This window comes from Acomys russatus, chromosome 3, assembly GCF_903995435.1.
Source record: "Acomys russatus chromosome 3, mAcoRus1.1, whole genome shotgun sequence".
Taxonomy (NCBI): domain Eukaryota; kingdom Metazoa; phylum Chordata; class Mammalia; order Rodentia; family Muridae; genus Acomys; species Acomys russatus.
In genome coordinates, this window is record NC_067139.1 from 20,981,063 (window position 1) to 21,002,433 (window position 21,371).

Here is a 21,371-nt window from a genome sequence, read left to right on the forward strand (position 1 = left end):
ACACTTTACAAAAATGGCAGAGCTATTTCTTACTCTACGTTTACCAGGCACTTCGACACTTCGTATTAAGTATGATCCATAGATACCACCTTGTGGGAGGGGGAGGGGACAGAATCTCATTAGAGAGTCCTGGGCGGCCTAGAACTCATAAAGTAAACTAGATTGGCATCAGCCAAGTGCTGGATTATGGGCCTGAGATGATTGGTGAAAAGTACCAGATTCAAGTAACTTTAACCAATCCTAAAAGTTACTGCATTTCTTGATTCTACCATCTGCGTTTCCTGCTTATGTCTAAAAATCATAATTCCTTTTGAAATGTGTGCATTGTTAGGATTCTGCTTCAGTCTGCCTACCTGTGATGTCGTTATTGCCCACCTGCCATGGGGGTGTGGCCCTGCCCAGTGTATAAAAGGACAGACCCTCCTCATGGCCCTCTCTTAGCCATCTCTTACTCTTTTTTTTTTTTAATTATTTATTTATCATGTATACATGCCTGCACACACACCTACATGACAGAAGAGGGCCTTAGATCACATTATAGATGGTTGTGAGCCACCATGTGGTTGCTGGGAATTGAACTCAGGACCTTTGGAAGAGCAGCCAGTGCTCTTAACCTCTGAGCCATCTCTCCAGCCTGCCATCTCTTACTCTTACCTCTAGTCTCTCCCTTCCTCTGCCTCTCTCTCCCTCCCCCCCACCCCGGGGTACCCCTCCCCTTTTCCTTCTCTCCCCCATGCTCACTTAATAAATGCCTCCCTAACATAATATCTGCCACTTGGTACCTTATTATCTTATACCTTATATCTTATTTTAATCATAAAATGTATCATGTCTCCTTTCAATGAGTTATGACCTAACCTGGGCCACCCTCAAAACTCATATGGAGACTTCTTCTCCCAGAACCTCAGATTGGGATTGTATTTGCACCTTTGAAGTGGTAATTATGTTAAAATGATGTAGCAAAGGTGACCTGTGAGCCCGATGTAAGAAGCAATCTGCTAAAAAGAAGTTTGGACCGAGACACCAGAGATGCTCAGGTACAGAGAGGCCATATTGAGACACAGCAGAAAGCTGAGCACCTAGGCACCCATGAGAGAACGTATGGGAAGTCACACTGACCAACAGCCGTCACAAATTCTGCTGCACAAAGAAGCCCACGAATCAGTCTATAAACACTACGTGTGAAACATGACCAGCCACATTGCAAACCCATGTGAGTTTTTTTTTTTTAAAGGGGGGTAGAGGACAATCTAAAGAAGGAATTGTGGCCAAAGAGAAAAGTGATCATACTGGAAGTGAATGACAGAAATGTTAGCAGAATTCCAGAAGGAGTTTCTGCCCCACCCCCCCACCCCGGGAGCGAAGCGGCTGCCGACTTTCGAGAGATTCTGAGGTGAAGTCAGAGGATGCAGAGTAATGATGTGATGGCTGCTCACATTAAAGAAGCTTTGGGGCTTCTTTACAACATTGAAAACACAAAGTTTAAAATGCTATGGGCTTACCATTTTAAGTATGAAATATGAAATATGTGCCACAACAGGTATGATATGGAGAAGTTTATTATAGTGGCAGGGAAGAGCAGAGAAGTGGGAGGGGCACCCCAGGGAGGGAGGGAGGGAGGGAGGAAGGGAGGGAGAGAGAGAGAGAGAGAGAGAGAGAGAGAGAGAGAGAGAGAGAGTTTCTAGAGAATGAGCCATCACAATAGGCCTTGCAATAAAAAATAAATAAATGAGCCATGAATATTATCTTCAGATTCCAACAACTGTCACTGTGAGGATGACACCACCTTTCCACCTTTGCTGGATCCCTGCACACCAAAGCACAGCTAAGGTGGGATGAAATGTGAAGGATCAGACCAGTGAGGCTGTCTCCAAAGGAAGAAGAAGGAGAGGAGGAGGGAGGAGCAGAAAGGAAAGAAGGAAGGAAGAGGGGAGGGAGGAGGAAAGGAGAAAAAAGGGGAAAGAAGATCTTAAATAAGACAGTGAGATTATGTCTTTGTCTGACCTTGTGTATCTCAGCACACCGGCTTTAATTCACGTATCAACCTGGAGCTTTAATGATTCTAGAACTTTCTATCCTCTTCACAACCCCGCTTGTATGAATACCACTGCAAACACTGATGCGTGCATGTGTATGTTCATGTGTGTGGGTGTAAATGTATCTCAGTAGGCCCCAGGCTGCTTTGGAAAGAATGGATTTCCACTCTACCCAGAGATGCCCAAGACAATTCTGATTAGTTGGGAGTTGAGGTGGGGCAGAAAAATAAGTTCACTTCATCCTTCCATCTTTGCTTTCCTTTTGAAGCCAGAATGGTTTGAATGCCATGCCTTGATATTTGTGGCCTTTACCACCTCAACCAGATCCATGACCTCGTGGGACCCTTAGAAGGGCCACATGCCACTTTCCATGTCCCATCGATCCTTCACCCCCACTGACCTCCCTACCCACTCTATTTCTACACATGCACATTCAACTTTTTGCTATCTTCACCATGGTTACCAAAGCCTCCACCCTTTACTGGCAAAGAACCCAAGGAAATTAATGTCTTCCCAGTGGACCCAAGCTTTGCCATGTACTGTTTGGATAATAAAGTCTTAATGGAATACTTGGAAGTCATGGAATATGCTCATGTAACATAGCTCCCAGTTGAGGCCTGGAAAGGCTGTAGGATTCCCAACAAGAGGTTTTCTTTGGAGAAGGGGCCAGACAGAAGACCTAGCTTCTCCTTGAAAGTAACATTTCATGTGGACACTGTCAGCTTTGTGGTATGCTAACAATGTTTCACGATCCAAAAGCTGCAGGTTAAAAGTCCATGGTATATTTGTGCCTTGGCCCTAGAAAGAAGGCAGACCCATGTTTTCCACTCTCAGAAGAATGCACACTCAGGACTTGCCTCGTGCAGCCCACATGGCTTCCTGCATGGTAGCAGCCCATATTTCACCATTTTGCAAGGACACAAGTCAAACTGAAACAGGATCCACCCTCATGACCTTCACTTTGTTATAGCTGCAAAGACTGTTTTCAGCAGAAGTCCCAGTCACAGGTTCTGGGGAGTAGGGCTTCAGAGGATCATCTTTTGGAGAATGAGGGTCAACCTACAATATCCCTCACACCAAATGTTGGCCATTTGCTCAGGTTACCAGGAAAGGGGATGCCTCAATCAGTCCCCAAACTAATGGTCAGTCTCAATTACCATTGACATGTAAAGACCTTACATGCCATTATGACCTCTCCCCGACATTAAAGTGAATACCCAGAGCCAAGCACTAGAGGGAATCATGGGTAATGTCCTGCTCATGATGCTCCCACTAGACCCAGCAGCATGTATTAGATAAACCCTGGGTCCTAAGTGCACAATTATAATTAGCATACTCAGTGGTTTGGTTGGCTTCAGCATCAATTCCATGGGCCATGATGAAAGAACTATCATAGTAGAAGATATCAGATAGAAACCTCTGGAAATACCCCCAACATGTCAAGAAAGCACATTAGCAGCCACAGTACATTCTGGGAAAGATGGACAGTATTTGTATGACCATGAAAAACCTCAAATTCCCTGCCATGAGTTAGGAAATCTAATGCCTTGTGTACCTCACTTGTTCCTGGTGGCAGCAGATTCCCACACCTGGAAATGCTGACCCCTCCTATACACTAGATGATGCTGAAAGGTGTTTAAGTGATGTCTTAAAGTTCAGAGCAAAGACAAACACATCTGCCACTGGAGTCATGTGACTCAGTGGACTTCTTGGGCCTGGAGGCATCAGTCGTGGGCTAAGACACATTCTAGGATAGAAATTAGATTTTCAAGATCTCAGCCATGCCAGGTATGGTCCCACATGCCTATAATTCCATCAGGAGGCTACTGAGCACAAAGCAAGCCTGGGCAACTTAGTGATAAAACTGGAAAGGGCTGGGGACATTGTACAATGGCAGAGCACTTATCCAACATATAGAAAGCCCTGGGCTTGATCCTTAGTGCTCACCTTTAATTGTTTTTTTCATCTAAGTAGGAGAAGAGAGCACAACTAAGCTATCTGAGCTAGTAGCACATATTTAGGGCATCATTAAGTGAAATAAACTAGTAGGCCAGTTTGGTGTATCCCCATCTTCCATGACCTCCTGCCCCAGGACTTTTCCCCCAATGCTGCAGCCCCCGCCCTGCCATCAGTAGGATTGGTGACCCTCTTCTGGGTTTTCTCACTGCTAACTTCAGTCAGAAAGGAGACCAATCATCATGCCCTCTGCAGGCTTTGTGAGTGAGTCAGGGAGTCCCCTGAGAGCTTATTACCTCTCTTTCCAAGAGGCCAAGGAGTGCTGCCAATCCAGATCTCCTTTTATTTTATTTTGAGACAGGGTCTTTTTATGTAGCCTTGGCTGTTTTGGAATTCTTGCCTTCAAACTCACAGAGATCCACCTGTCTCTGTCTCCCCAGTATTGGAATTAAAGGCATGCGCCACCACACCCGGATCCACCATTGATTACAACACAGGTGATAACATTGTGCTCTCCCAAAGTTAAACTCTGTGCAGGATAAGGGATGGTATTTCTTGCCAAGTGGGGTCCCCCTGGTTGCTCCTCCCAGCTCCCCTTTGAGGCTAGGACATGGAAGGCAGGCATTGGGTAAATGTGGAAAGAAAGTGCATTCCTGGGATGCAAGCGGCAGTCCAAAGTGAAAAGACATGGTTGGAAGCCATGTTCTCTTTACATCACAGCATGCAGAACAGCTTATTGATAATGGGAGGATGAGTCCCACCACCTACTTTTCTGACATTCTGGATAACAACACTTGGGAATGTGGAGTCAGAACTCAGGAAACTATACTGCAAGGGAACAGCCGTTTTCTGGTCTTCTGCTTCCTGTGTCTCCTGCTTCCAGGAAAGACAGAGCCTAGGATTCTTCTTCTCCAAAATGGGGTCTAGCAAATTAAGGCCTTCTCCTCTAAAAAGCTTAAAAGTATGATCGTGCCTTTCAGCATAAGAGCTGAAGTAAAGAAAATTTGACCTACCTTGTCCAATTGTAGGGATCAAACTCAGAGCCTAAGTTCTGCCATTGAGCGTCACTACCAGCCTAGATCCCTGTCCAAGAAAGAGCCTTGTTCCATACCCAAGTGAAAAAACTGTTACACAGAGTAACGAGCAGGGTGTGGGTGGGGGGAGGGTGTTAACAGACAAGCCTTGCTGGGTTTACTATTGTACACATAGTACTAGTTAAGCATAGCTGTGGGGAATCCCATCATTCCTGCTTCATCAGACCTAGGAATAAGGCTGTTTAATTCAGTCTGGGCCTCCATGTCACCCACATGAGGGCTCTCATGTCACATAAAAGTATGATCAGATAGATAAGATTTTTCTTGTTAATCCATCTTATAAAAGGGTGTTGACTATGATGGACAGCAAAGAGATCACTTCCTTTTCTTTTCTTTCTTTCTTTCTTTTTTTTTTTTTTGAGACAGGGTTTCTCTGTGTAGCCTTGGCTGTCCTAGACTCACTTTGTAGACCAGGCTGGCCTCGAACTCACAGCAATCTGTCTACCTCTGCCTCCCAAGTGCTGGGATTAAAGGTCTGAGCCACTATGCCCGGCCTCACTTCCTTTTCTACTCCTACAATGGCAACTAGCAATGACACATAGGATGCAGAGTTGAGTTAAAAGAAGTCGTCATGCTCAGACACGGCTGTGTATGTCAGAGTCCTAAGCACATGGTCTTGGGGAACTCTTTGTTGTTCCAGTACAAATAAGTCCATAAGTGCTATGGTAACAGTTGTGCCACATGAAGGAACTACATTAAAGACTATTGACCTTAAAGAATTGTCAGTCCGGCCATCAAACTGATGCTTCCTGGACCAGGACAAGAGATCTGGTGCTCGGCCATTAGGAAGAATGTTTACATTAAAAGTACATTAAGCACATATGTAAGTACATCTTGTCTATCCGGAATTCCAAATCATTAGATTTGCTCATCTTATCGTATAGCAATTTTCTCTAAATTTAAATATTCCATCCTGGAGGGAAAAATCCTTGCAGGGCACAGTGGGTGGTGGTAAAGGTGTCATAAACAACTCACAAGTTTCAAGAAGTTCCTGAAATTTACTAGTTAACAAGATATGCAAGACTCTTCCCAACATTATGGAAGCGATAATCAACTGCTAGGGGAGGAGACGCTCCAAGCAGGAGAACTGCACGGAGATTTTCTGGCCTGTCAATCTGCCTGCACATCATGGAAAGAGCTGTGTAGGGATGTAGCTCTTGAGTCTGCACCTAGGCTGGAGTTGGCTTTTTGATGATGCAGCTGCTTTTGAGCTGTTCCTGCTCCTGTGTGTCACCTCTCACCTACACTACTCTAAGCAAGCTTAATGAACTAATTGGTTCAGCAAGTTGAGCTCTGGTGTAACTACTTATTTGGTCTGTTATTCGTTCTTTATTAGGGTAAGTAGACTTTTGCTTGAGTCTCCCCAGGGAGCGTGTTACCCAGAACTTGTCCACTCATAATTCTAAGTCAGTTATTCATTACACATTCCAAACAGGCTTTGGATTTTCCCATGAGTTTTCAAAAATAAAATCCTTTTGGTTAGATAGAGAATCCACAGAAATAAATAGCTTCCCTAAATTGATCAATAATGTTTACCACGCTTTAATATGAGTAAGAATTATGCTAGACACCACAGACACGAAAAGAGAATAAGCCATAAAGTACACTGAATGCAACTTAGTGTCTAAACTCGTACAGGTGCCCACAGAGATGTGAGATGAGCTGGCAAGAACACATTCGATGGTCTTGTCCTGCCTCTCCTAGGTGAGGTCGTGTAACCAGGAGCACCATAACTCTTTTGAGGTTCTATTTATTGAGATTTTCCAGCCACCCTCCAAAGCCAAGCTGCTTCTTCTCTTAGGCCTCTCTTTCATCAGCTGTTCATTAACCAGAGGTTACATAGGATGCCTGTGGAATGACATAAGAGACTCCTGGGGTTGCCTGTCCCAACAGTCTACCCTGTACCCACCAAATTATAATTGAATTATCAATCAGACAGTCTCCTTCCTTCCTGCTTGTTCTCTTTCTAGAATCTGGCTTCAATTAAAGGGTCTTTATCATGAAGAATTCTCTTTACCGTACCCTGTACATCATCGTAAGAGAACCACAAAAGAAGGTCATTTGGAAGAAAGTGTGAGGCTTCACGGGCACAATCAAGGCACTGGGTCACCCTGGCTTTATTTGCAATTCTCGTCTGGCATAAACAAGGAATCTTTGTTCACATGGATGTCCCAGTTCATTTCTCATTCTGTGTCCTACAAAAGGTGCTCACCATCAGGCAGAATGGGAGAGGAGAGGCTAAGCTTCAGGGCTGGTAAGCAGCACAGAGAGCCCACTGTCTCTTCCAGAGCTGCTGATCATTAAGCTAGGTGTGATGGTGCACACCTCTAATCCCAGCTCTTAGGAGGCTGAGGCAGGTGGATCTCTGTGAGTTCGAGGCCAGCCTGGTTCAAGCTCCAGGCCAGCCAAAAAGATGTAGTAAGACTCAATGGGGCAGGGGTGGGGGGTGGGGGGGTGGGGGATGGGGGGGTGGGCACTGATGAGGCTGGTGGGCACTGGTGGTGGGAGCCAGGTCTGAAAGTGGAATTGGTCTGGATGCCCTTTAGCTCTTGGCAGTCCTTCTTACCCCAAAGTTTGTGCAAAGAAGCTCACTTGTAGAGCTCAGCAGCATCCATGCTCACTTGGAACAGTTGGGGCTTTTTTGTTTGTTTGTTTGTTTTGTGTTGTTTTCCATTCTTTTTTGGCTTTCTTTAGTTCTTCAAGTTGCAGTGCTTTAGATATGTACTACCCAAAAGGCTGCTGTGCTGAAGGCTTGGTTGCCATGTTGTGTAGTATTTCAAAATAGTGAAGACTTTAAGAGGTGGAACCTGGTGGGAAGAAGTCAACTCTCAGATGTGGGCAAGGTGTCTTTGAAGGGGATATAAAGATCTGTTCCCGCCCCCCCCTCCTGCCCCTTTCTCTCTCTCATCATTAGGAGCAGCTTGGTCAGCCACATGTTCAAGCCACATTGTGCCCCTCTAGCTCCAAGTTCAATAAGACCAAGTGACCACAGACTGAAATTATAAACCAAAGCAAACATTTACTGCTTATAAATTTATTAGCTTGGGTGTTTTGTGATAGTAACAGAAAGCTGACAGACACACAGATGGTGATAGGTGCCATGTGCTTGTAAGGAGGCTCTAAGGATGTAGCCTTATATTTGAGCAACAATGTCAAACCCATGTGATCCCAGCCTGAGGGACAGCCCGGGATCCAGTCTTCAGCTGTGAAAGCTCGACCTCTAGCCTGATGGCTGAGAGCACTGTACCAGGCTCACAGCAAATGCTTTGCACAGCCTTGTACAGGGTCCCCCTGTGAGGTTAGAAAGGGAAAGTGCTAGGCTGAGACTCACACAGCAATGAGAAGGACTCCAGAAGGAAGTGAGTGGGAAGTGAGCTGGCAGCTTGAGGGAGGAGCCAAGTTACTGAGAGATGTTTTGAGATTTAGGAAAGAAAAGATATAAGGTCCAATCCAAAAAAGTTTAAATTCAAACAAAGAAGAAGAAGAAATCCACTGGTGAGAAAAAGACCAAAATATACAGAGAGGGGATCAAGGGAGGTCACAGTTCCAGAGGAGACGGTCAAGGAGGATAGAAATCCAGCCATGGGAAGATGTTTATTTTCTAAGAAAAGAGAGAGAGAGAGAGGCAAACTGGGAAATGTGAAGGATGTCAAGAGTGGGGGCAGGAAATGCTGGAAGCTCACAACAGATGGCCTCAATCTTCTAAGTGAGAAAGGAGGCAGCGGTTAGTCTGGGTGATGAGGGGAGACAGTGAGAGAAGTCCCCAATGGCCACTGGGGTCTGGGCTGGGTCCTAGGACAGCCACAGCTGTGCTTCTCAAGCTTGAGTGTAAACGGGATGGTTACTAGCGTGGCAGTGCAGATTTCCAGAGCTCTCCCGGGAAGCATGCTTTCTGCAGAGCTGGGGCAGACCGAAATCTGTTGTCAGAATGGATTCAGCGTACACTTGTAGCTGTCGGGCTCTTTAGAGAACTCATGTGTGAGAACCGTTGTGCTCAAGGAGACCCAAAACCGGAAAACATGACCCTGAGGGAATATTTTGAATTCTTTTCTTGGGCAAAATCCTCCACCAGGAAGCTGTAGGGAAGAAAACCAGAAGTGAGGGGTTAGGTTTGTGTTTGTGTGTTAGGCCAGTAGGGAGGAGTGTAACCAGGTAGGCTCAGGAAGGCGAGGTAGCTCCCAGAGGGAGGAGCCTAGCAAATAAGGGTGTGGTCTGACCAGAAGGATGGCACTGAGCCAGAAGGCACAGCACTCTCTCTTCAGAAGGGGCAGGGTCTTGAAGGGATAGGCCCAGAAGGGGGGTCTAATCAGGGGCGGAGTCTAGCAGGAAGATGGAACTAAACCAAATGATGCTGGAATGGGATCTCTATCTCCAGGAAAGCAGGGTCTATGAAAGAGACAGTCTCTCCAAAGTGGTAAGGTACCTCACCGTGGACCACCCTTAGCAAAGACCAAAGTGAAGGCGAGAGAGGTCTGAGAGGCTACGAGGAAAGTCAAGACAGAGAAGCCAAGGAAGATGAAGAAGCAGGGAGGAGGAGGAATCTCAGAGTTGGAGGCCGGGATGGGAAGAGAGTCCCCATCTAGCTAGGAAGGATGTATTCCCAGGAACACGCTGTTTAGACTAATTACATCTTGCTGGAGCAGAAGTTTAGGGGGGAAATCAGATTTATGTGGCAATAAACACACACATTCTACTGATTTTCAAGAATGGACAGGAAAAAATACTCGCAAAGATTTTTTTGAGGCCGTTTCCTAAGATTCGTGGTCTTCTATGGTGAAGGAAACTTGAGAGAACCAGTTGAGGAAGCCTGTGACTTAAGTAAATGGCTACCTGGCTTGATTCAGCCAGCTGTAGCCGCCACCTCCTCCCCAGCACCTCCGCCACGTGGCCTCAAGAGGGCGCTGCTCCACTTCCTAAACTCCCCAAAGGCAAAGGATGCCTTCCGGAGGCCTCGCCCTTGGTGTTCCCTTGTGTGAAAGACATTTTAAGGGGAGCACTCAGAAAGAGAAACAAGAATACAAACAGTTTAACTCCTTGGGCCCTTACACGTAGTCCCCACAGGAACAACGAAAGACCCAAAGCTTGCAGAAAAATGCTCTTACCACCGTCCCCACAGGATCCTGTTTGAAATTATCAGCATCATAACAATGCTTTCCTGGGACCTCTATATTGTTGGGGAAGCAGTGGCCTAGCCAACGAGGTGCTGTTTATTGATTGCCTGCCCTTTCCTTGCCCCCCCCCCCGTATTGCAGCCACCCCCAAAGAACATTCTCTTAGACCTACCAATAGCTCAAACTCAACATTTAGTCTGTCCCTTCCAAGAGGAAGGCAGGTCCTTTTAGGAAGGTTTGTTTGTTTCTTTGTTTGTTTTTGTTTTTGTTTTGTTTTCCTTAAGCATATTTGTTATTTTTGCTGCAACATTAGTTACTTTTCTTGTGGCTGTGACAAAGTATCTGACAGAGGCACCTTAAAGGAGGAGAGAGGCTTGTTTTGACTCATTTTCAGAGAATGGTCCATCTTGATGAGGAAGGCATTGCAACAGGAACTCAAGGTAGGTGATGATCTTGGATGGGACACAGTGATGGGCAGGCCTAAGACAGGGCTGAGCTACAAACGTCCAGGCGTGCCCCCTCCTGGCTCACCCACCAGCTGGGACTTATTTTTCAAAAGTTCTACAGCTTCCTCCAACAGCTGGGGACCACGTGTTCAAACATATGAGCCCTGGGTGGGGGTGGGGGGCATTACAGACTCGAGCTATAACAACCCCTCCAAACCGAATGCTTCAAAAATAAGAAGCATGTATCATCTCTGGCTTCTGTGAGTCAGGAATCTAGGTGTGGTTTAGCTGGGGGAACTCTGACAGAGGCTGCAAACCACACGGACTGGAGCTGTAGTCACGGCAGGGCTGTACCAGAGGGCAGCTCTCCTGTGAATTCCAGCTCACTCACCTGGAAGTCAGCAGGCTCCAGGACACTCACTTTCCTGTCACAGAGCTGCTCATAACTGTTAGCCATTGTCCCTCAGAGCAAGAACTCTGCAAGGGCTAGGGAAGGGGCCTGGAAGCCATGCAAGAGAGACAAGACATAAAATCTTGGAAGTTACCTCCCATCAACTCTGACACATGCTCCTGGTTAAATATGAGTCATTAGGTACAGCCCAGGCTTAAGGGGAGGGGGGCTAATACGGAACCCTAAATACCAGGACTGGGGGCTCACAGGACGGTCTTCAAGGCCTCTTCCTTACTTCAGGGAGTGGTCTCACAGCTAGAGCCACACCTCAACAGGGCAGCTGCCTCAGTATCCAAGAACATAACCTTGGCTGTCACAGGTGAGGATGGCCTACAGCCTGTCACAGGACATGGACTCTCCTGAAACAGTGGTTTCCCAAGATGCCCAGGTCTCGCCCGCGACCCTTGAACCAGGTGTGGATCAGTTTCTTGATTTTTTTCTGTTTCTTAAAAAAAAAAAAAAAAAATTCCTGCCTGATTCTTTTGCATAGTCAAGGTTGAGATGAAAAAAATTTTTAAGGATTTATTTATTTATTATGTATACAGTGTTCTGCCTACATGTACAGAGGGCACCAGATCTCATTACAGATGGTTATGAACTACCATGTGGTTGCTGGGAATTGAACTCAGGACCTTTGGAAGGGTAGCGAGTGCTCTTAACCTCTGAGCCATCTCTCCAGCCTGAGGTGAAAAAAATTTTAGTGTTAATGAACTGGGCCTGTGGTGATAGTCACTAAGGGAGAAGATGTGGAGCCTGGCAGCTTAGACTTCTGGGAGAGACCAGTTGTGAAAAGGAAAACCCAGAGAAGGGGGGGGGGGGGAGGGAGAGAGAGAGAGAGAGAGAGAGAGAGAGAGAGAGAGAGAGAGAGAGAGAGAGAGAGAGAGAGAGAGAGACTAGCCTTAAGGAGCCCTGGAACATTTGGAGTATACCAGATAAGAATACAGGAGATGAGTACGTTGTTACAATTGTCACCAAAGCAAGGCCACCAGGGAGTGGTGATGCCAGGTGACACTTGCAAGAGTCAGAAGAGAAAAAAGGAGGGGTAGGCAGAAGGGAAAAAGAAAACTGTGTGAGCTGGGCCTGTTGGATCATGCTTGTATCCCAGCATTTGGGAGGCTGAGTTAGGAGGATTACTGAGTTCAAGGCCAGCCTGGGCTACAAAGTGAGCTCCAGGTCATTGAGATCCTGGGTCAAAACAAGCAAACAGTAACAATGAAATAGAAAGTTATCTGAAGCCAGTCTGCAGAGGTCACATGATGTTCCGGGAAAGGCAAAGCCCTGGAAACAGAGGAAAGATCACTTATTGCCGGAGGCTTAGGGAAGTGGGGGTCAGACAGCAATGTAATGCTGATGGACACTTAACCTTTCTTTTCTTTTAATTTTTATGGAGTGAGTGTGTGTGTGTGTGTGTGTGTGTGTGTGTGTGTGTGTGTGTGTTATTTGTGTTTGTCTATGTGTTACTGTGTTCTCCTACACTAATGTGCAGAGGCCAGGGGATGATGTTGGCTACCCACCTCTCCATTGTCTTCTGTGAGGTCCTCACTGCGCCTGGAGCTGGGCTGATGGCCAGCAAGCACCAGGAATCCTCCTAACTTCCCTCACTGGGGCTCTAGACAAGTGTGTAGCTGCACCCAGCTTTTTCTGTAGGTGCTGGGTATTTGAACCCAGAGCCTTATGCTTAAGCTTATCCACTAAGCCCTGGTGGAGACATAGCTTAATTTGTTCCCTGCAAACCCATAGGCTGAACAGCACCAAGACGGAGCCATGCCGTAAACTCTGACCTCTGCATGATCACTGTCTGTCAATGTATTTATCAATTATAACAAATGCACTGATCTGTTGGGATGGCATAGCGGGGGAGGGTGTGCGTGCGGGCTGTGTGCGTGATCTCTGTGACGCCTCCTTTCCATTGTGTGTGAGCATAAAGATGCTCTAGAAGAAATAAAGAGCTTAAAGAAAAAATTGAAAGCGAAATCTGTTGACCCTTCTTATCTTTAGCTGTACCTGGTGCCTTCAAAGAAACACAAGCAAGAAACAAAGACGCCTCCACAATAGACGTATCTCTGATCCTTTATTCTGTAGCCTGTAGACATAGAAGTTCCAAAGAGGAACCAGTCCTCTCTTTTCTACCTCGTCACCATAAGCCCCCACAGACAGGGACATTAATGTTCAGAGAAGCCGTGCACAGAGAGGGGGAAAAGTCAGTGCTAGGATTAGAACTCAGCTCCTCAAACACGAGCCCGGGGCTCCAACCACAGGCCATGAGTGCACAGAGCATCTCTTTTTCCTAACGTGAACACAAGCCATGACTGAAGAATTAGGCATGTGCATACTTAAATAGGTCCACGTGCTACTAGTAGATCAGCAGTTAATTCTGTCTGAAGTCAGGGGGTCATTGGGTTGATTACATTCATCACAGTTTAACGAACACTTGGCTCAACCCACAGGTACTTGGAGAAAGGCGAGGCTTGAGATGGACCATTAGCAGCCCTGACTGAAGTGGCTCTGTCCACAACAATAAAGGGCTCCATTCTTCAGGCAAAGCCAACCTTGACCTCCCCTCCCTACCCCTTGCCTGCCCAATCTGTATCTTGGCCACAGTTCTTACTCCCAGGAACTGGGTCTCTCCCATCCTGTTGCTATGGCCACGAGCCTCACCCAAAGCATACCAACGCTGCAGTGTGCACAGATCTTTGGCCAGAGGCCAGGCAGATGCAGAGCAGTTGGGGGGTGGGGGTGAGGGAGTGTCCTCCTCTAAAAGCTGTTGGTCCAAGACTGGTCAGGGGCCTCTTTCTCTGCTGTCAGCTTGGGTCTTTCAGGCCTGTCCACTTGGCTGCCCAGCTGTGAACGAGCAGTGGTTGTTAATTTCTCTCCCCTGCACCAACTTCTCAGAGCCTCTAGCCCAAAACTTAAACAAAGAGCTAAGCGAGGCTGTTCCCTGGGCTCCGGATACTGGCTGTTTACCAAACACTGAAAACTACCAGTTGCCACCAGTTCCAAACCTCTAAGCTCTTAAGAGAGCGTGAAGAACATTGTCCTGAGAGTTCCAGGCCCAGTCCCGATGCTCCAGCATGCTCTTTTTAACAGTCCCCAGCATGTGATCTGAAAAGGCTCTCCCAGAGAGAGAGAGAAATCAAAGACAGAGGGAGCACAAATCACACCACTGGAGAACAGAGAGTCAATCTCTTCTAAAACAAACAAAGAAACCCCTTCCCGGGTGTGTAGCACACCATGAAAGCATGGTTCATCCCTGGACCGTTTGTTTTGGCCCGATGCTTGAGCTTGCTACAACTACAGAGAAGGGAAGAGGCTCAGGAGTGGTCCATGAATAGCAACACTCTCAACTAACATCTGTCCCTCATGGTGGACAATCTGTGGTGGCTGCTCCAGGATGCTCCTTGGATCCTCCACTGTGAAAACACATACGTTACTTTACACTTGGTAAAGTATGCTAAAACACTGCACTTTACCTTAGGCAGTCAGGATGCACACCCATCAAAGTGTAACCTGGCTTTCCCTCTGCCTCTCTGGTGGTGCATGCCAAGTGACAAAAAGCCCCCAGGACCCTGCCCCAGGAGACATGCCCACAGTGTCCTAGAGTTCAGATGAGAGAAGACACTGGTCTCCTACCCAAAGAGTCTTTGCTGGCCTTTGCTTCATGCTTGCTAAGGTGTTGTTAAAAATTTTTTAAATTAAAGTAATATTTAAATTTAGATGCTTGGGAAAGTAAGCTGTTTAGCTCTTCTTGAAAAATAATATAAAATGAATAATTAAAAAATAAAAAGGCTGGGCATAGGGCTGCACCCTTCTAACCTTAGCAGTAGGAAAGGGAGTCAGAGACCACAAACCACCAAAAGTTCGAGCCCAAGCTACCTGTACTGTGTACTGAGACTTTTCCCTAAAAATAAATGAAAATAAGAGCTGGGGTTGGTGGTGCACACCTTAAATTCCCAGCACTTGGGAGGCAGAGGTAGGTGGATTGCTGTGAGTTCGAGGCCAGCCTGGTCTACAAAGTGAGTCCAGGGTAGCCAAGGCTACACAGAGAGACTCTGTCTCGAAAAAAACCAAAAACAAAAAGAAACCCAAACAAAATAAAAAAGACATAGAGAACTACCCCTCTAAAGCAGACGTAAATATAGCCATAAATAATAACCTTGAAGTCAATGAGGAAGATGCCAAATTATGGTGTGGCTTTAATTTTTTACTTTTGTGAAAAAAAAAAATCCAAAAAACAAAAACCAAACAATCGAAACTCACTTTTGTGCCTGTTGAAACAATTTCATCACTTTACTATTTAGAGTCAAATGTTTTCAAAAAATAGTGTTTAGTTTGACATTGAAAGATGGTTACTATATTTATCTCTAAAGCTGGCAAAAACAAAACAAAGCCTTGAGAATAATCTTTAATATCCAGATTACACAATCAAGCCAAAGTCACCAACCAACTTCACTACCACCAACTTTTGTTCTTTTTTCCCTCCTCACTAACTTATTTATTTAATCACTTTACAGCCTGATTGCAGACCCCTCCCTTCTATCCTCCCAGTACCCCCTCCAATCCCCTTCTCCTAAGAGAAGGGTACCAACCCACCCCCCAACCCCCCATTCCCAGCCCCCCACCCCCCATCTCCCCAACCCCCAGCACATCAATTAGCACCAGGACTAAGTGTTTCCTCTCCACTGAGGCCAGACAAGGCAGCCCAGCTATGGGAAAGGAATCCAAAGGCAGGCAACAGAGTCAGAGGCAGCTTTTTAAAAAAGTAATTTTGATTATCATTTTATTTTATGTGTATTGGTGTGAAGGTGTCAGATCCTCTGGAACTGGAGTTACAGACTGTTATGAGCTGCCATGTGGGTGCTGGGAACCAAACCTGGGTCCTCTGGAAAAGCAGCCAATGATCTTAACCTCTGAGCCATCTTCTCCCCAGCCCAGCGTCGGGTTCTTCTAAGATAAAGAGATACAGATGCTGGTTCCTAAAGCTGAAAATACAAAAATATTCAAAACGACAGCATGCACCATATTTCTTCCATGGAAAACAGCAACTGGGACACACCCTAAACAATGTGCCTCAGGACCCTGGCAAGACTTGGCACTAATTCCACACAGCCTGGCAGTCTCATGCCACGGGCCCACAGGTCTCAGCAGCTCCATCAATTCAGTTTTATTCAAAATGACTCCTTGTTTTTAGGAGAAAGATTACATAACTAGAAGCTGAGCAGAGTCCGTTGCTTGTGAAAATCCCTAGCAAATGATTAAAAAAAAAAAAAAAAAAGACCTGAAGTTGCCTCAGAACCACTGTTCTGTCACTCTTGTGAGAGGCAGGATTCTTTGAGAGACAGAGCAATTGAAAATGTCTTACAGAAAGGAGAATGAAGAATAGCATCCTAGTATCTCTGATGGTTTTTCTCTCTGCAGTGTTATCTCTCTATCGCTGGCATTTGCAGGCACAGCACTGCCACACCCATGTCCCCAAGGGACAGGGGCTCCAGGACCCAGCCAGGAGCTGAGCAATAAGATGAGTAGTGTTTTCCACTTCAAGAAACAAACAAACAAACAAACAAAAACAAACCAAAAAACCAGGGCTAACATTGCAAGCCATGAACCACAAGACCCTGACTAGGAAGAGGTGGGAAACTAGACTTAGCAAAGACTGTGTCCCCAGGAGAACAGGCGCAGAGGCGAGTCCAGCCATTTTCCAAATGGAGAAGCTCAAGTTCTGTTTCTGTTTTAACTGGGTTTCAACTCCTTGCATTTTGTGTGCAGCTGTGGGCTTCTGGGTCTCCAAGGAAAACTGAACTCCTAGTAGGATACAAAATGGTGCCTTGTATAGCAGATGTGGAGTGAAGCGGCAGCAGCACATAGGTGGCCCTGCTTTTCAGAGCCCAGTTGCCCTGTCAGTCATGCCCCGCCCCCCTTTGAAACTTGGTAGAACTTCTTCAGGCTCCTCAGGAGGCTTAATGAGGGAAAAAACAAACAAACAAACAAACAAACAAACAAGCCTACTCACTTCATCTGAAACTCATCAAACCGAAGAATCTGCCCTGAGTGCAGATATTTTTCGTAGCCATGGTACAGAAAGTGTGACTTTGTCCTTTTCCTTTGCCAGTTAAGCAGCTTTCATCGCCTCATGCTATTTTCTAAAAATTGAATCTCCGTGGAGCCCAAACTACAGGTTCATAGAAGGGCCAGGTCAACCATGCAAAGTAATGAGGGGGCAGTGGCTACAGCTGTCTTCCAGCCTTATCCTGTCACTAGCAAGGTGTCCTCCCACCTCTCTGCACCCAGGGTGATCACTGTCTCCTCCCTCAACCAGAATAAGCCCCTGTTTCCACACCCTTCATATGGAAGCTCTGGGTTACAACTGCAGCTGGCATGGATTTTTCAGCCTCAGACTCTCCACATACACACACAAGAGCCCTGACGTGGAGCCCCAGCTAAACAGCTGAATGGTGCACAGCCTGGAACAGGGTCTGCTCAGGCTCCCAGCTAACCTATGCCTAGGAGCTGAATGGGGAGACAAACTCCTTCCTGAGAGGAAGCTTCTAGAGCTCTTTGGAGCACAGCTGGAGAGCCTGGCACTGGATTCTCTCTACCTCCTTTTCCAGACCTGACATTCGGGCCTTGTAAGCATTTGCGGAATAACTGGGGCACATTTTTGAGCTGGATCAAATTAGCTCAAGGCTGATGTGGAGCATACATGAGAAAACCAGGGAGGCTCTCTCCTTTGTACTCCGCTCATCGCACTGCCTGGCCAAAAGTCACTTGGCAGGAAGCCTTTTCTGACTGGTTTCAGCCAGAGTTTCAATGGCTCTGACTGACAGTGTTGGGCCTTTGTGGGTCAGGGAGGAGTGGGAAGTAAATGAGGGAAAATAAAAGTATAATCTTATCCTCAAGAGAATATCATCCTGTGAATATGAACCAATTAAAAGGCCCTACAGCTAGAGAACCTGCAATAATTTAAGATGAACAATAGGGGGTGGTAGGCCAAGAGGGCACTGGGCAAGAAGTCAGGACACCTAATCCCAGGTCAACAGTAACTTCAAGCTCGTGAGCAAATCAGCTCTGTTTCTACCGTGGGAGGGGTAGGCCGGGTAGCTTCCACTCGGCACCTGCAGCCATCCACTTCTGTGGTTTTGAGAACTGCAGGCACTTAGAAGCTTGCATAGCAGTGTTATCAAATTGGAATGTTAGCACTTTCCAGTCATGGGTTGCTACCTATAAATATTCCTCAGCTGTGTCGCTAGAGACCATCTCAGGCCATGGGTAGGGTTGTGACCAGACTGACCCTATGATCTTTGAGGGGGTGACTTTGAGTCTGTAAAGTCACTCTAAGCAGTACTCCCAGGGGCCTTCGTACTGGGGCACTGTGTTACAGCAACCCTGGCACGGGTGAGCACGTACCACATCTAGGGAAAGGCCAATCTGCAGGCTCGTAGGATTATCTGCGTGGGTTTGCCTGCTACAGCCTGCAGCAAAGCCGATGGCTTCCGAGGCTGCATTGTCAGGTCTTTCTTCAGTTTACTTCAACGAAGTGACCCTGAAGTTGAATCCATGAAGAATTGACTCAGAGAGCTGAGGGGGGTGGGGCTGGGAGGGGGGTCCAGGGCTTACTGGCCTAGGTGAGATAGAGTTGAGGTTCCTTCCCTTCAGGTCAGAAGTAGCTCTTCCATGGCAAATGGTTACCGGACGAGGCAGGGCACGGAAGGATGGGCTCTTCTGGTGGGGAACTCTCTTGGCTGTGGCTGTTCAGAGTAGTATGCTGTGTGGAATCCTGGTGTGAATCCCAATCCCAACTCAGGCCCTTTAGTCTTCTTTAGATGTTGAGTTCCAAAGTGTTATCAGGGCCCCCCCGACCGGGCTCCCAGCACCACCTGTCCGCCTCTGTCGAACACACAGCACAGCTGGGCATGGTGATGGGTACCCAGTCATTGAAAGGAAGGGAGCGAGCTCTAAACCAACCTGAGCCCCATGGGGATGCAAACACAGTACAAAAGACTTAAAGACAAGTAAAAGGAGACAGTGTGCTGTCTCCACCATGAACCCAGGTTCCCAGACAGAAGCCACAACTATACTGAGCATTCGGCAAAGGCTGGTTGGCTAAATAGAACTTCAATGGTTAGGAGCATTGGCTGCTCTTCTCGAGGACTCTGGTTCGATTCCCAGTACCCACATAGTAGCTAATAACCAGCTGTAACTCCAGTTCCAGAGAATCCAGCGCCCTCTTCTGGCCCCAGAGGCAAGGCATGCGTCAGGTACATAAGCACGCACGCCTGTGGTGTTGTATCCTCCTAGGACCTAGGCATCTTATTTGCTTCAGATCACCTCTGTAGTGCTTAATAAGTGGCGGTGAGAGGAAAGCTGTGTGTTTAGTATACCATCAATTTTTCTTCTGATTATTTTTCAATCCACAGTTAGTTGGGTGTGCAAATGTAGAGCCTGTGGGTACAGTGCTGACTGAGTCACCACGTTTCCCCAGCCCTCATTCTGAAAACACATGCCAAGGAACTCCCTTTGCCAGCCCATCTTCACACACCCAGCGCCTCACCCCTGGCTGGCCCTGCTGCCTGCCAGACCTCCTTCTTTCCTACCACGGGCTTTCCAGCCCATGCAGAAGAAAGGAAGTGGGTCACACAGCATGCATATGTGGACAAGGCCACAGCAAGCAGGGCAGGGCTGGGGCAAGGCTATGGTACTTTCTTCTTCCTACTTTCTTGTGATTTAGTAATTTTCCAAACTGGTTCACAAGTGGGCCTGTCCTAGAATAAGTTCTGTTTCACCCACCAAAGGCCTGAAGGTGTTCTAGCTCCACCCTAAGAGAGAAGCAACACTCCCAAGAGACCTACTTGGCGAACCTCTATGGAAACCAGCCAAGATGCAGGCCACCATGCTTTCAGTGTGTTCTCTTATTCTGTTTCACTAATACTACCTTATTTTCCAGAGTCACCCTTCATGATGTGACAAGACCAAAAATTTAAAGACGTTAAAATGAGTGTATACTGTTTGTACAAAATAATGGGTTTTATTGTGAGATTGTCATACATTTAGAGTGTACTTAAATTATATTTACAACTCCATTAAGCTCTTTTATCTACCCTCCTCCATCTCCCCCTCCTTCTCACCCCCCCCCATCCTACCTCCCACCCCATCTTCCCTACCCTTGTCCCCTTCCTCTACTCAACAGTCCCTGTTATGGTTTGGGAGGCGGTGGAACCCATAAGAAGTGGGGTCTAGCGGGCAGAAGCAGATGCCTGGTGGTAGGCCTTTGAAGGTAATATGTGCCTCTGGTTCTGGTCTGCTTCCAAGCCCACCTCTATAGGAAGCTTCCTGCCGAGTACTTCCACTACTGTAGGCTGAGTCACTCCATGGTGTTATCATGGAGGGACACTAAAGACACCACCATTCAAAACAAATCATCTTCACAGAAAGTTATTTCCATCACATGTTTTGTTGCTAGGACACAAACACCATTAATATTATAGACCCCCCCTCTTCTTTCATGTCTTCCTTTTTACATCTATGGTCTTCGTATGAGAATAAAACCATGCAGGGTTTTTGTTTGTTTGTTTGTTTGTTTTGTTTTGTTTTTTTAGATTTTAAAAAGGTTATTTATTCTCTTATATATTAAATTCCAAACAAATTTCCCTCCCTCTGCTTTCCCACTTAGCCCCTCCCCCTCCCAAAACCATGTAGCTTTGACTGTTTGAGGCTAGTGGGTTTTGTTTAACATGATAATCTTTAATCCCGCCCATTTTTCTATGGATGACACAATTCCATTGTTTGTAACTGAATAAAATTCTGTTGTGTATATATTCCACATTTTTTTTAAACTATTGATAGGTACCAGGCTAAGTCTATGACTTAGCTATAGTGAATAGTGCCATGATAAACACACATGTGCAAGAGTCTTCTTTGTGTGATGAGTCAGATTTCTCTAGGTCACACCCAGGAGTGGTATGGCCAACCCATTTGGTAGTTCTATATATCTATTTTTCTTTTTTCTTTTCTTTTGATTTTTTTTTTTCTGGTTTTTTAAGATAGGGTTTCCCTGTGTAGCTCAGAATGTAAAGAGTTAAAATCAAATACTCAATGTTCTGCCATGGGAAGATGTCTAGGCACAGTGATCAGGAAGTGAGTTCCCATGGAATCTGCCATCACCAGGAACAGAGTAAGCAGTTCAAGAGACCTTGGTTCCTGGATGGAGAAGGCAGGTCAAGATTCTGGTTCCTTCTAAGTCATAACAGGGGAGGAAACCGCTTTGATTGAGGTTGTTGCAATCA